At 48.2% G+C, this 14,635-nt stretch overlaps 1 long non-coding RNA gene across 3 annotated transcripts in view; it reads right to left on the bottom strand.

Annotated features, from left to right (window-relative positions):
- The window catches only part of LOC142021389 (uncharacterized), a 341,329-nt gene that overhangs the window by 233,499 nt on the left and 93,195 nt on the right, over window positions 1-14,635 (bottom strand). The window contains exon 3 of one of the 3 annotated variants that reach the window (XR_012647668.1): window positions 5,039-5,221. The exons of 1 other annotated variant lie outside the window; for it this stretch is intronic. This is a non-coding gene — a long non-coding RNA (uncharacterized LOC142021389). Of the gene's footprint in view, window positions 1-5,038; window positions 5,222-14,635 lie in introns of those variants that run through there. One more of the 3 variants, XR_012647670.1, reaches the window with a different exon arrangement.

Raw genomic sequence — 14,635 nt, 5'->3', positions numbered from 1 at the left:
TCAGGCCCTGGTAGATGCCAAAGGATGCTTTATGGACCTGTGTGGGGGCTGGTCGGGGTGAGCCCATGATGTTCAGGTGTTCAGAAACTTGGGCCTGGGACGCAGGAGGGAAGCCAGGACCTACATCGCCCAGCACGAGCTTTCTGTGGGCGATGCCACCATGCCCCTGTGCATGGTGGTCGATGCGGCCTACCCCATGCAACCTTGGCTAATGCGGCCCCACACAGGTAGCCTGCACCCAATGCAGGAACAATTTAACAACCAGCTGATCTGTGCCCACAATGGCATTGAGCCGTGCATTCAGGAGACTGAAGGGATGTTTTCAGTGCCTCCTGAGGTGCCTGGAGTTTGGTCTGACGAATATGTCCATGGTTGTGGGTGCCTGCTGTGCTCTGTACAACATAGTAGAGAGCAAGGGTGAGCCCTTCCTGCAGGGGTGGGCTGCTGAGGTATGCAACGGCTATGAGCAGCCAGCTGCTGCACCGTGTCACCAGGTGCGCAGGGATGGTGTGGTCATGAGGGAGGCCCTCCGTGAGGCCTTTGCTTGGGAGGCTCAACGACCATCCCCCAGGCACTCCACACCATGCCACCACACTGCGCATCCACCATGCCCTTCTCACCCACCATTCGCTATAGACATGGGTGTGTTGGGGAAAAAAATATACAAATAATAACTTCCAAACTGTGGTTTACTTATATTTATGAAGAAAAAATTGTACAAATAAAAAATGTTTGTTCTATTGACGGGTACAAAAGAAACCTTAATGAAAACTGTACTGATTTTTTAAAAAGTACACATATTAACAACCCCCCCGCCATGTTATACATGTAAACTAAATAAAAACCTTCCTGTTTCACTCAACTCAACTTTGATATTTGCAAATTATAGTGCAGTTGGGGAAGGATGTATGGGGGAAAGGGGAGAACTATTTATGTATTTAAATGGGAAAGGAGCTAGGGGGATCTAAACTTGGATGGGGGGCATGGGACAGGGGATGGGTGATCTCACTCCCCTACATGAGTGGGGGAATGTGATCTGCGGCGGACATGGGATCCCTATCACCTCAGTCTGGGGCCACGGTGCGGCTGGGGTCAGGAGGGAAGGACAGCGAGATAGGGACTTGGGGGAGGGAGGGCAGCAGCCTCTACCTTAGCGAGGGGAAGCGGAGGTGGGTTAGCTTTCTTGGCTACAAGGGCACACTGTTGACTCATATCCAGCCTCGCATCCACTGTAATCCCCAGGCCCTTTTCTACTGCACTGCTATTTAGCCAGCTGGTCCCCAGCCTGTAACAACGCTTGGGATTCTTCCCTCCCAAGGCCAGCACTCTGCATTTATCCTTGTTGAACCTCATCAGATTTCTTTTGGCCCAATCCTCCAATTTATCTAGGTCACTCTGGACCTAGCCCTACTCTCCAATGTATCTACCTCTCTCCCTAGCTTAGTGTGATTCACATATTTGCTGAGGGTGCAATCCATTTCCTCATTCAGGTCATCAATAAAGATATTGAACAATACCAGCCCTAGAGCCAATCCTTGGGGCACCCCTCTTGAAACCAAGTGCCAACCAGACATTGAGCCATTGATCACTACCTGTTGGGCCCAACCACCCAGCCAGCTTTCTATCCGTCTTACTGTCCATATATCCAATCCACACTGCCTTAACTTATGGGTAAGAATGTTGTGGGAGACTCTAACAAAAGTTTTCCTAAAGTCAAGATATATCACATCCAGGGACTCCCCCATGTCCACAGAGCCAGTTATCTCATCATAGAAGCTAATCAGATTGGTCAGGCATGACTTGCCCTGGGTGAATCTATGCTGACTACTCTTGATCATTTTCCCCTCTTCCAAATGCTTTGAAATGGATTCCTTGAGGATTCCCCTCATGATATTTCCAAGGACTGAGGAAAGGCTGACTGGTCTATAGTTCCCTGCTTTGTCCTTCTTTCCTTTTTTTAAAGAGGAGCACTACATTTACTTTTTTCCAGTCATCCTGGACATTTCTCGATCTCCATGAGTTTTCAAAGATAATAGCCAAAGGCTCTGCAACAACATTTGCCTCAGTACCCTTGGATGCATTAAATCCAGAACCATGGATTTGTGTGCATCTATCTTTTCTAAATCGCTCTGAACCTGCTCTTACCCACCAGGGACTGCTTACCTCCTTCCCATTCTGCATTGCCTAGTGCCGTAGTGTGGGAGCTGACCTCGTCTGTGAAGACTGAGGCAAAAAAAGCATTGAATATTTCAGCGTTTCCCACATCATCTGTCAGCTAGTTACCTCCCTCATCCAGTAACAGCCCCACACACTCCCTAGGTCACCCTCTTATTTTTAACTTGCCTGTGGAAACCCTTCTTGAATCATGAATGATGTGGAGAAAAATGAATAAGGACTCTTTTTTTATCTCTTTATATCACACAAAGGCCGTGTCTACACGAGCCCCAAAACTTCGAAATGGCCACGCAAATGGCCATTTCGAAGTTTACTAATGAAGCGCTGAAATGCATATTCAGTGCTTCATTAGCATGCAGGCGGCCGCGGCACTTCGAAATTGACGCGCCTCACCGCCGCGTGTCTTGTCCAGACGGGGCTCCTTTCCATCAACTCATGGGAATGAGGGCACTTCGAAGTAGGCGGGGTCCTTTCGAAATGGAGCCCCGTCGGGACGAGCCGCGCGGCGGCGAGGCGCATCAATTTCGAAGTGCCGCAGCTGCCCGCATGCTAATGAAGCGCTGAATATGCATTTCAGCGCTTCATTAGTAAACTTCGAAATGGCCACTTGCGTGGCCATTTCGAAGTTTGGGGCTCATGTAGACGTAGCCAAAGAGTCCTTGGCCATCCAATTAAATTAACAGGAAGCAGGCTCCAAACAATGGGAATGAAGGACTTCTTCACACAGGCTACGTCTACACGTGCACCCAACTTCGAAATAGCTTATTTAGATGTTGCGACATCGAAATAGTCTATTTCGATGAATAACGTCTACACGTCCTCCAGGGCTGGCAACGTCGATGTTCAACTTCGACGTTGCTCAGCCCAACATCGAAATAGGCACAGCGAGGGAACGTCTACACGGCAAAGTAGCACACATCAAAATAAGGGAGCCAGGCACATCTGCAGACAGGGTCACGGGGCGGACTCAACAGCAAGTCGCTCCCTTAAAGGGCCCCTCCCAGACACACTTTCATTAAACAGTGCAAGATACACAGAGCCAACAACTAGTTGCAGACCCTGTATATGCAGCACGGACCCCCAGCTGCAGCAGCAGCAGCCAGAAGCCCTGGGCTAAGGGCTGCTGCCCACGGTGACCACAGAGCCCCGCAAGGGCTGGAGAGAGAGTATCTCTCAACCCCCCAGCTGATGGCCGCCATGGAGGACCCCGCTATTTCGATGTTGCGGGACGCGGATCGTCTACACGTCCCTACTTCGATGTTGAACGTCGAAGTAGGGCGCTATTCCCATCCGCTCATGGGGTTAGCGACTTCGACGTCTCGCCGCCTAACGTCGATTTCAACTTCGAAATAGCGCCCAACACGTGTAGACGCGACGGGCGCTATTTCGAAGTTACTGCCGCTACTTCGAAGTAGCGTGCACGTGTAGACGCAGCCACAATGTACAGTCAATCTGTTGAACTTATTACTGAGGGATATTGTAAAGGGCAAAACTACAATGGGCTCTAAAGGAATTAGATATATTTATGGAGGATAGGTCCATCATTTGTCATCAGCCAATGCCAAGAGACAAACTACTGGGCTTGATCGACCATGGATCTGACCCATCATGACCATTATTTTGTTCTTAAGTTTTGGATTTTGGGAGATCCCCAGAGTTTTCAAGAGTAGATCATAATGTTGGTTTTGTGGGGATTTTTGTTTTGTTTTGGTTTTGGTTTTGGTTTTTTTATTGTCTTGCAGCAGAGAAAATTGTTACTTCCAGTCAGCGGACGAAGTGGACTGACTGAGAAGTCCTAGCCTTGACTTTCTTGTGTCCCTATTCAGCTTGAAAATCCAAGTCTTCTCTCTGGCTTGCAGTGGGGTATCTTTCCCCCCTGCTTATGTCTCGCAGACAGATCATTTTCCAGCCACCTGAGTGAGTGTTTGCATTGTACTCTGCCAGTTCTCTACATCTGGCCAGGAAAGGAAATGCACCACAGACTACATGCCCATGACCACAGCTCTGTTTTTCGTAACCCCCTCTATCTAAAGCCTTGTCCTATTACACGAGCACCAAAAAAACATTTGGCAGAGCACCCCCTGCCTGTCATTCCTGAGGAGGTATTCAGAACAAGTTCCATTCCTCTCCTGTAAAGTGCATAGCCCAGCAGACAAAGGGAGTGGGCCCCGGGAATGGAACAGCTGCTACAGGTACAACATGTTCTGCTGTGTAAATGCCATGTGTCATGCCGAATGACTGCCTTTCCCAGCCGGCAGTGGGTGTATTGTTTGAGAAGATTGGTTAATATAAGCTGGAGTCTTGTTCTCTAATTGAGGACCCGAATCTGCCAGGTGCTGAGCCCATTCTGCAAAGTACTAAGTAATCTCAGCTCCTGATTAGCACGGTGGGAGTTGAGGGTGCTTCGTGTTTTGCAGGACAGAGCTCTTAATGCAAACCAGGGAGTGAAGTATGAGCCTCGCAATTTCTCTTTTTAAAAAAATTTGGAAAGGGGATAGAAGGGGAAAGTTCAGTGTGGTTTCAAATTCCCATAATAACAACGCCACTCTGCTCTTTCCCAAACACTTGCACATTTCCTTAGAAACAGGTGACAGACATCTGCAAGCCTGAGTTCAGAGCTGGAACAGCCCTGGTCTCTCGGCTGGTTGTGGGTGTTCCATGCTTGTAACGGTGGGAGAGATGCAACTTAAACAGTTCCAGACAATGCAGAAATTTATTGGCAGTGTAGTAAGTGAGTCACTCGTGCCCGGAAGGATAAAACAAGAATTCTGGGTCTGAACTGGGGTCAGTGATTGATAGCAGCACCCCGGACAATCCAAAGGGGTTAAATAAATTGAGTACTGCCACCCCATCCTTCTTCCTGTCACACACAGCTCTGAAGGGACTGCAGGGCCATCCACTGAATCACAACGGGTTGCTTCAGGGCAGTGCATAGCATCCATGGGGTGGAGTTGAGATTTTTGTAATGTCTTTATACAAGTCCTCCCAGCAACTTCTCTCCTGAGCTCGTGCAAATTCACCCAGATGACTGGAGTCATCATCTGCACTGCAAAAGAGGCAGGGGAGTGTTATGAAATATGTATCAAATAGGTGTTAGTCTGTATCCGAGAAAACAGCAATGCATCTGATGAAGTGGGTCTTTCCCCACAAAAGCTTGTGCTCCATAAAAATCTGTTTTTATGAAATACAGCAACATCACCTGGCTTCTGAATGAAGGATAAACACAAGTGTCCGCATCCTGCATTTACTTGAGGTGCAGGTAAACTAACACCACTTGGCAATTCTCATTTGTGGATCTCAAAGCACTTCATACACATCTGGGCTCAGACTGTGACCTCACCATGGAGGAAGGTGTCGTTAGGACTCTGCTCAGCCTTCACATGTTGCAGTACTACCTCCCCAAGGTGCAGGGAATGGCTGGATGTGCCCATGACACAAATAATAAACAGCGGTAATAATAAAGAATAGAGTTTTCAAAAGAGATTAAGCAACCATGGAGAATTTCCCCAGCTATTGAGAGCAATGGGATCCACTTCTGAAAATCTGGCTACTGGTCTTTAGGACCGTCAGGACCCAGTCAGTGGAAAGCATCTCAGTGATTTTACTGGTGGTTGGTTGGTTCTATGTGAAGAGCAGCATTTGCAGGGGAGGTGATATAGCCCAGTGGCTTGCTGAGGGTCTAGCCCTCAGGAGACATGAGTGCTGCTCCCTGCTGTTACGGGCTGACACAATGTCATGTTGGGCTTCTGTGGAAACAGGAGTAATGTGGAATATTTATCTCCTTTGTAATGCACTTGGAGATCTTTCCATCCTACATGAAAGCTACTGTGGAAAAGCTCCTGCTCTTACTTGGTGGGCCCCCTGCTTTTCGGTGGATTGTTTCCCTCAGAGGCTCACAGCAGCCCTGAGGTTAGACAGCAGTTTGGTGAGTGACTCTCATCATTGGCCAGCTTGTGGAAAAGAGCGGAGGCCAGTTTCCACAGTCTCTGCTGCGCCGCCGAGTGATTTGAGCAGGACAAACCCCTCCACCGGTATCGGTCCTTCTTCTGTCCTGAATAGGGGATGGGAGAATAGGGGGAGTCCGGGCCCGCCCTCTGCTCCAGGCTCCAGCCCATGGATCCTGTGATAGCAACTGCCTGCGATGTCTCAAGTATCAGCCACTTGATAGCTCTAATTCCTTGGGCCACTTCCCCACAGCTGTCCCCAGGTCCTGCCTTACAGCAGGCTCTTCCCTCTGCTACCTCCTTGTGCTTGCTCCTCTCAGAATCTCCATGCTACTTTTCTCTCAGTCCCTCACAAGCACAAAGCTCCCAGCAGAGGAGCCCTTTTCAACCAGTCTCAACTGGTTCTTAACTGGCCCCAGGTGTTGTGATCAGCCTGACTCACTTGCCTCTAGAAACCTCCTAATTGTCTCCAGGTACTTTAATTGGCTTGATTAGCAAGTTCCTGCTAGTTCTAGACTAGCCTCTGTTAGTTTATCCTGGGAACAGGGATTTATTTACTCTGGGGCTAATATATTTCCATTCTACCACTCTCCTGTAGCCCTCTGGCCTGCCTGTCACACTAAGTATTATTGCAATGAAGGCCTGCGCAGAGTTTTGGACACATCATGGGCACACCAATACTCTGCCGTTTGAACATTATGTTTAAGAGAAGATCTGCCATCAGCATCACAAAAGAGAATAAATATGACTTTTAATTCAAGTTATAAATCCACAAAAGCAAAGACTTTAAAAGGGTGCTTGCCTTTCAGTGAGCAAGAACATGATATTCATTAATTCAGCACACATTCAATTACATTTACAATGTTTTTAGAAGAGAAATATTTGAGTTGGAAAGCATCATCTTTTTAAAAAAAAAATACCATAGATGGTTTTAAACTCTACAGCTGTGGAAATCTCATTAGGTAGTTTCAGATCTGCTGGCATCTGGAAAAAATCATCCCTTCTAAACAGAAAAATATGTCATAAATGTCATAACGGGGTGTTGGAGAACCACATGAAATTACTTTGGTTCTTCAAATCCAAATCGCAGGGCTGAATTGTTACAAATAAAATACTTGTGTAGGCTTTAAACAGCTTTTTTTTTTTTTTTTTTTTGCCAGGGACTGGTTACATGGAGAGAAATGCAATGTAGTGCACACTGAATTCCTGCTCCAGGGAAAGACAGTAGTCCAGGACAAAACGTGATTTTATACCAGACCTCTCGTCCCAAGGATCCCAAAGTGTGGAAAAAGCTGGGTTCAATCCAGGGAAGGCAGGCAACCATGCAGGCCTGTGCAGCAACACACAGCTCTTTGCGATAACTCATATGCAGCTCAGGATATTAGAACGCAGCTTTTTAGAAGCCTCTAAGAGCTATGGAAGTCCAACTCCTATAAACTGCAGCTTTCAAGACTGTCAGTCTAGAATGTGCTTCAGAGCTTGATCCTGCAAGATGCTCTGCACCCTCAACACCAACGGATATCAGCAGGAGCTGAAAGCATTCACCCCAGGCAGGGTTGAGCCCTCATTGGGGATCCAGAATATTGGTTGCTATCCCTCGCTTTTTTGGATAAAGACCTGTAAGTTCTACCAGAGTACCCAGCAGAGTGGGCAGTGGGGGCCTTCCAAAATATCCCTTATACCACATCTCTTCCTCATAGTGATCACCAAGTTAGCAACAGACCATATGCCTATTGGTTCTGGTGGGTGGAGGGAGGAGAGACAAAGAGAAGGGTGCATCAGATTTTCCCATAGTGGTGTGCTCCATTTGTTTGGATTCTGCGGGGGATGGTGACTGAGAGTACTCCCTCCACTCCAGACAAGGTGGCTTTGGCTTGCCTTCATGTGGCCCTGTGGCTGTCAGCTGGTTGAGCTGGTACTTACAGGAGACCTCTCTTAGGAACAAGCCCCATATGTGCTGACACTAGTGAAGCCGAAGAAGAGTTCAAAGCCAGAGGTGAAGAAGAGTCAGCAGCAGATGCGAGGGAGACCCCACCAGGGAACTTCCCTCTCCACACCTGCCCTGGGGATTGTAGATGCCATAGAGCTGTACTGTGGTGCAGAGGACACCCCAAGGCCAAGGGAAAAGGAGTCTTCATCTCCACTGCAAAGGATTTTTTACTGATATCTAACTGTTTTCAGGGATTTTATGGACAGGCCCGATTGTAGCTCTTTTTTACAGACTCTCTGTGAACTTACTGACAGTTGGCAAACTGGCTCTGGCCAGACCCGGCATCCTAGGGATTCTCTCCCTCATCCTTGTTTTCTCTTGGCAAGTTATGGAACCAGCCAGTTTCTTGTGCCTTCAATTTCACCACAGCCAAGGAACAGATGGCAGCAGAAAAAAAGGGCGACTGAAAGCCATTTTGTCCTGTTCCCTCCATCCCCCTACCCCTTGGCACAAAACATCTATACATTTAAATACCAAATGAGAGGAAGGGAAGAGTTAGCATTCAAGGGAAATGCCAAATCATGTTTGTGTTTAAAAACTATGAAATGCCTTTCTGCCCCCAGCCCCTGTCCCCTTGCGAAATGAGGTTCAAATAAGCACAAAGAAACTATTCTTTTCTGACTAATGATTTTATAACAGGGTTGGTGCCACTAAGTGCAACTGGTGGCTTCTCCCAGCACCCATCCAGAACAGCATCAATCTTCCAAAGGCTTCTCTCCTCCCATTAACACGTGTGTGTGAATTGAAATAGGATCTACTAACCACGTGGGGCAAATCATCTTTCCAGCTCCTAGGTGAGATAGCCCACAGAGAAGTGAGGCCAGAGGCAAATTCAGTTTCTAGCACTTGCACACACACACTTGGAAAAGGCAATCCACACAGCAGTCAATCCTTCTCTCCTCATCCTCCTCCCCTCCCCTCTGTGTATTGCTGTACAGAGAACCCCCATAGATATGGGTTTGGTCACCTATAGGGCATGGGCTTTTCTTGTGCCTCCCCCCCCAAGTTTTGCCCCATCTTGCACTGTGGAACAGCACTGTGTTTGCTTTACTGACCCCCTGCATCCCCTGAGCAGAACACCTCCATCAGTACACGCACCTATCCGGAGACTGGCTGACCGTTGCCGATAGACCTATGCCAGAAAACCCCTGAGTAGCCCAAGATGGAAGCGATCCCCATAACAACCACTGGGCCAATCCTGCCCCAGCAGGGCTGATGGCTGCCACAGGCCCCAGGGCAAGGTGGGAGAGAAGGCCCAGCTTTGTGCCCTGGAAGGGCGGGGCCAAGGGCAGAAGAGGCGGGGTCTAGGGCATTCAGCCCTCAGCACCTCCCACACAACGTTGCTGGGACCAGCCCCCCAGACACACTCCCTCACAGCTACTGGAGCAGCAGAATTGCCACAGCACTTCAAAGGGGCCCAGAGCTCTGGCCACCACCACTGCCAAAGTAGCAGAAGCAGGGATGGTGTTCCAGGCCCCTTTGAAACATCGGGCCCCCCTCCCACCACTCCCCACGTTGGCGGGCCTGCCCCACCCTCTGCTGCCCTGGTGCAAATCATTGCGCTGTAGTCAGTGGACTCTCTCCTGGTTTTGCTAAGGGCAGAATCCAAGCAGGATTTCATTCTCTTTTTCAGAGACTGGGGATATTGTTCACCTGTCCCACCTCTCTCAACAGTTTTATTGAACTGAACAGCCTGGAGTCATGAGAAGCCGGAGCAAACAGTTAAGGGAATTCATCCGAAAGGAAAATTCTCTGCAATTAATTTTGGAACACGCACGTTTGACGGGCCAGTCCATACACAATTGCCTTTTTACATCAGGTGTCTTGTTTTTACAGACCTCAGATGCAGTCCACCACAGCAGCCAGTCAGCTCAGCCTCTTCTCCTAATCCAGATCTCTGAAGGGCTACATTCCCGTTGTGACCCCAAGGGCCCAAACTCCCACAGAAAAGGGCAAGCTGTTCTTATTGAAATTCAGGCCACTGGCATTTTCTGTATTTCTGCGCAATGGCCTATGATCATTTCATTTACTAATCTGGATTCACACACTGGACAGAACAAAAGTCGGGGATGGAGTCTTCCCCTTTTCATTGGTATGCGAGATGAGAGACGGCCTTGTGATGAAGACCCAAGGATAGGACTTGAATTTGGGTCTGGGCTCTACCATGGACTCCTTGTGTAACCTTGCACAGCTCGCTTGGTTTCCCCACTGGTACAAATGGGGCTAACAATCCTTTCCTGCCAACTCTCAGCCACTGTAAGCTCTATAGGGCAGGGGCCGAGTTCTACTTGGAATGCGTTACCTAGAGAAGTGGTGGATTCTCCATCCCTAGAGGTTTTTAAGTCCCGGTTTGACAAGGTCCTGGCTGGGATGATGTAGTTGGGGTTGATTCTGCTTGAAGCAGGGGGCTGGACTCAATGACCTCCCAAGGATTCTATGATGCTACCTACAATATGCCCCAATCTTGCAGGAGGCCTCGAGAGTCTACCACAGAGCAAATCTAAAAATCAGTAACAGGATGCGAGAGCCCTGTGCATATGTGCCTCAGACAAAGTGTGAAGCAAAGAGATAGAATGACCCAGAAACTATATAAGGACCATGTTCCTGTCCCCATTCTCCTTCTGAGTCCCCTACAGCGTCCCATAGCAGCATCTGGGCAGCCACAGGGCCATACCACACCTGGTGCCCAATTGCAGCTTCCTTCGGTCCCCTTCTCCTCCTCATTCACTGAATGAACTCTAGCCTCCATTTACACAGCCCAGTACGTGGCTGAGATGTGAGCGTAGCTGACAGCCCCCTTTTCCCTTCATGCTTTATGAAGGACCCCACCCACAATGGACTACTACTGTGATGGATTACACAGTCATTTGAGCCAAACAGAACCACCCTGTCGCAGCAGAGCTGGGGGGATTTACACCACTGAGGATCTGGCCCCTGGTTTGTGAAATTCCTTTAGACACATTAACATCCTCTGAGCTAAAGACAGCCCTGCTTGGCTTCTTGCTATTGTAAACAGCCAATTCAGGGATACTGTCTTAATCAGGCTCAAATCAGAGGAAGTCTCTGTGCAAACAGGTGCACGCTAACAAGGAAAGCACTCGTGTCAGGCTGCAAAGTATTTTTGGGTGGCCGGTCAAGCATAGCTGCCTTTCAAACTGCCTCGGAAGGCGAAATATTAATAAACTCCCCGCAGCATGCAGATGTGATTGAATTTCTCATGGATCAGAGCTCACCAGCAGCGGTGTGCTGTACCTGTCAAGCTAAGACATTGTTCCATAATTGTTCCTGATGCATTGTGTGCTAATTACCATTGCTGAAAATAATCTCCAAAGATTATGGCAGGCATCATAAATAACAAGCTGGTGGTTCGACACCGCATTATGACAAGGCCTCAATCGCTCTTATCTTTTGCTGGAGTGGAGTTCGTGCATTAGCTTTCCTAATGAATCTTTTTCATTTGTACAAGTGATGTTTCCATTTGACAATGACATGAACATAAAGTGGAGGTTAATTTACTCTATTGCGAGAGGTTCATTATTTAACCTGACATTGAGGACAAAACAATGTAGCCTAATAGACGGCAAATAGAAATGAGCTGTGATGAATTTTGCCGTGTAACACTCGCAGGCTCCACAGCAACGTTTGGCACAAGCCGTCGAGAGCGTATGTTTTCCTGGCCTGATCCACCACTTCATCTCCCCTGGTCCAAAGGAAGATTTTTCCACCTCTCTGCACACTCTGAGCCTTGTAAAACACGATGGATTTACACAAACACAAAAAGCTGCTCGTTCTAATGGCCCTGCATTGTCATCGTGTCAATTTTTATCAGATTAGTTGGCATTAGCACTATATCACCAATTGCCTTCCCAGTCAAGCCGCCGTGAATTGAATTGGATTCAGGTAGCTATTAGACGTGCCAATTTAAACACGAGGAGCTTATCTAAGCTATAAGCTATTGACAAAAAGGTTTGGTCAGTTTCCCAACATTTTCCCACATGTGTGCTCCCAGCAAGCACTGTCACTTCCAGTTGCTGGTTTAGTTCATCCCCGTAGGCCTCAAATATGTATTTATCCAAAATTAATTTAACATCACCAGTGTGGTTTGAATCAAGCAAATATTTTCCTTGTTTATTACAGAAGCACATTGTACCGCATTTCAAGAGGGTTTATTAATAGTTTGCAATGAATTAGCCGGGTGAATTGCAATAAATTATGCAGTCATATTTATAGCAGTGACACATTTTAGAGGACAAAAGCTGACCTTTCCCAGGCCTCAAACAGAGCAAGGGCAGGGGGTGTATCCATCAGAGCCCTGCCTTTCGTGGTTTCAAATTCCAGCTCTTTCAACTCACAAAGAACTTAAAATGTCTCTCTCCAAATGCTAGTTTAGTTTGTTTATGAGCTCGGGAGCATGTTCTTCAGGGCCGTGTGAACCCTCCTGGGTTTGGTTCTTACGGCTCACAGGAAATGAACCCTGTAGGATCTACTTGGAGAGTTTTGCATTTCAATAATTCCAAACCCTCCTGATGCATTTGTGCCACCAGGTTTGTGACTGGGCTTCTAATGTAACCAACAGCCACATTTCCCATTCACATTTTCACACCCAAACGGAGGGCAAGGTAATCTCAGCCAAATCAGCACAGCCTCATAAACCTCCAGTGTAGCTTTCTTTGCAGTCTGGGGTTCTGCACAGACCAGCACTTCCAATGGGAACAATCATTCCACAGGCGTTTCCACAGAGCACTCTATAGCAGCCGCAAACATCCCTGGACTATCCTTCCATCCATGTTGAATGGAGGGTGGTTACTGGCTATCCTTCTCACTCTGTTTTAGGGGTTAGATGCACCAGCTGCCTCACTGGAAAATGTGGGGCACCTGTGCCATAGATAACCAGCTGGCACGGGAAAGTTTAGGAGCTGAAACTATGGAGAGGTGGGGGGGCCAGTCTTTTTCCAGAGCCCCCAAATGAACTGCGGGAGGCTGTGATCTTGATCGGCCCAATCCAAAAAGACCACAGAGGGGGTTCAGTTACCCTGTGCTAAGAGCTGGTATAAAAAGCGGTCTCGGAAATCATTTAGAGTTTTCACAAGTTTTAAAGGTCTTACAAAACCCAGAATCTCGGCTGCTGACACTTTTCTTAATCACGGGTTACTCGTGTATATGCAGATAGACCTCTCCTGTGACCCAGGTTCCTCCTTACATCTCTGGGTGGCCGCCCAGCCCCAGAAGGGAATGGATGGGGAATATCATATCAGCCTACTCTAAATGCACTCAAGGTAAAGCTTGGATTAGTCATGGGAATGGGACGTGAGTGGCGGGAGGCAGCTGAAGGAAGGATTCTACATATGTGCAAAGGCTGGACTTATTCCAATAATTGTGAGAACCTAATCCATGCACATGTGCACCAGACGTGCAAATTAGGTACTTGCACCTGGGCTTGGCCAAGGGGCAGGTGACTGATATGTGCAAGCACCTGCATTTAAGGTGTGCTGGTATTGCAGCTGGTATTGGTGAGAACTTAAAACACACAGAAGTAACTTATCTTTGCAAAACTGGCCTTGTATTAGTGAGTTAAATCAATGGAACTTACTTGTTGCCTCCTTTTAGGAAACTAGGGGTCAGAGGAATGAAGAATTGCACAGTCTAACTTACTAAACTGGGTTTCATTACCAGTGTATTTACCTCACAACCTTCGATGTAGCGACCTTCACAACACCCCTTTCTTTTTCCTCCAGGCCCGCTATTACCCCCATTCTACAAAGGGAGACCTGAGGCAGAAAAGGGCAGAACGCTACAGAACATGAACATTGTATTTCACAAAGGATTCCCAGATTTCAAATTGTATTTGTTCTGATTATGAGTAGAAACCCAAAATGTTCAATATTTGCCGTTGTTTTCCTACCAGTGCTACCAAAGCCAGGGCAGGTGAAGTTAGGTGTGTGCTAAGGACGCACAATGCTGTGAGAACTGTGCACTCCTCTGCAACCATCCCACAAATTCTAGGTAGTCAAGTGCAGTTAGCAGAACTATTCTATGCCGGGAGACCGTCTTGGTTCTGACAATCTTGCAGCCCATTAACATGAAGGAGGGCCGCTCATGCAGCCCTCTCTCTAGCTTAGGCTGCCCCTCACTGAGTTCCAGGACAGGTATTTTGCTTCCCCAGTCCCTGAATGTTTCCACAGTGCTGCCAACAGCCGATGCAGGCCCCAGGGCAAGATGGGAGCAGGGCCCAGTTCTGAGCCCCCAGAAGGGGCAGGGCCAAGAGTGGAAAGGGTGGAGCCAAGGGCAGTCAGCTCTTGGCACCATCCAGACCATGGCCCTGCTTCCCCCTTCCCTCAAATCTACATGCAGCCAGAGCAGCGCTGCCTTGGCCATTCAAAGGGGTCCGGAGCTCCAGCCGCCACTACCAAAACAGCAGTCATGGTGGCCTGAGCCCTAGGCCCCTTCGAAACACAAGGCCCGAAGGCAACTGCCTCCTTGCCGCTCTTCCCACCACCACCCCTGTCAGCAGGCTTGCGTTTCGTTC

The sequence above is a fragment of the Carettochelys insculpta genome, chromosome 15, assembly GCF_033958435.1.
Source record: "Carettochelys insculpta isolate YL-2023 chromosome 15, ASM3395843v1, whole genome shotgun sequence".
Classification (NCBI taxonomy): domain Eukaryota; kingdom Metazoa; phylum Chordata; order Testudines; family Carettochelyidae; genus Carettochelys; species Carettochelys insculpta.
Note: the sequence above shows the minus strand (reverse complement) of the source record. Positions and strands in the feature narration are given on the sequence as shown.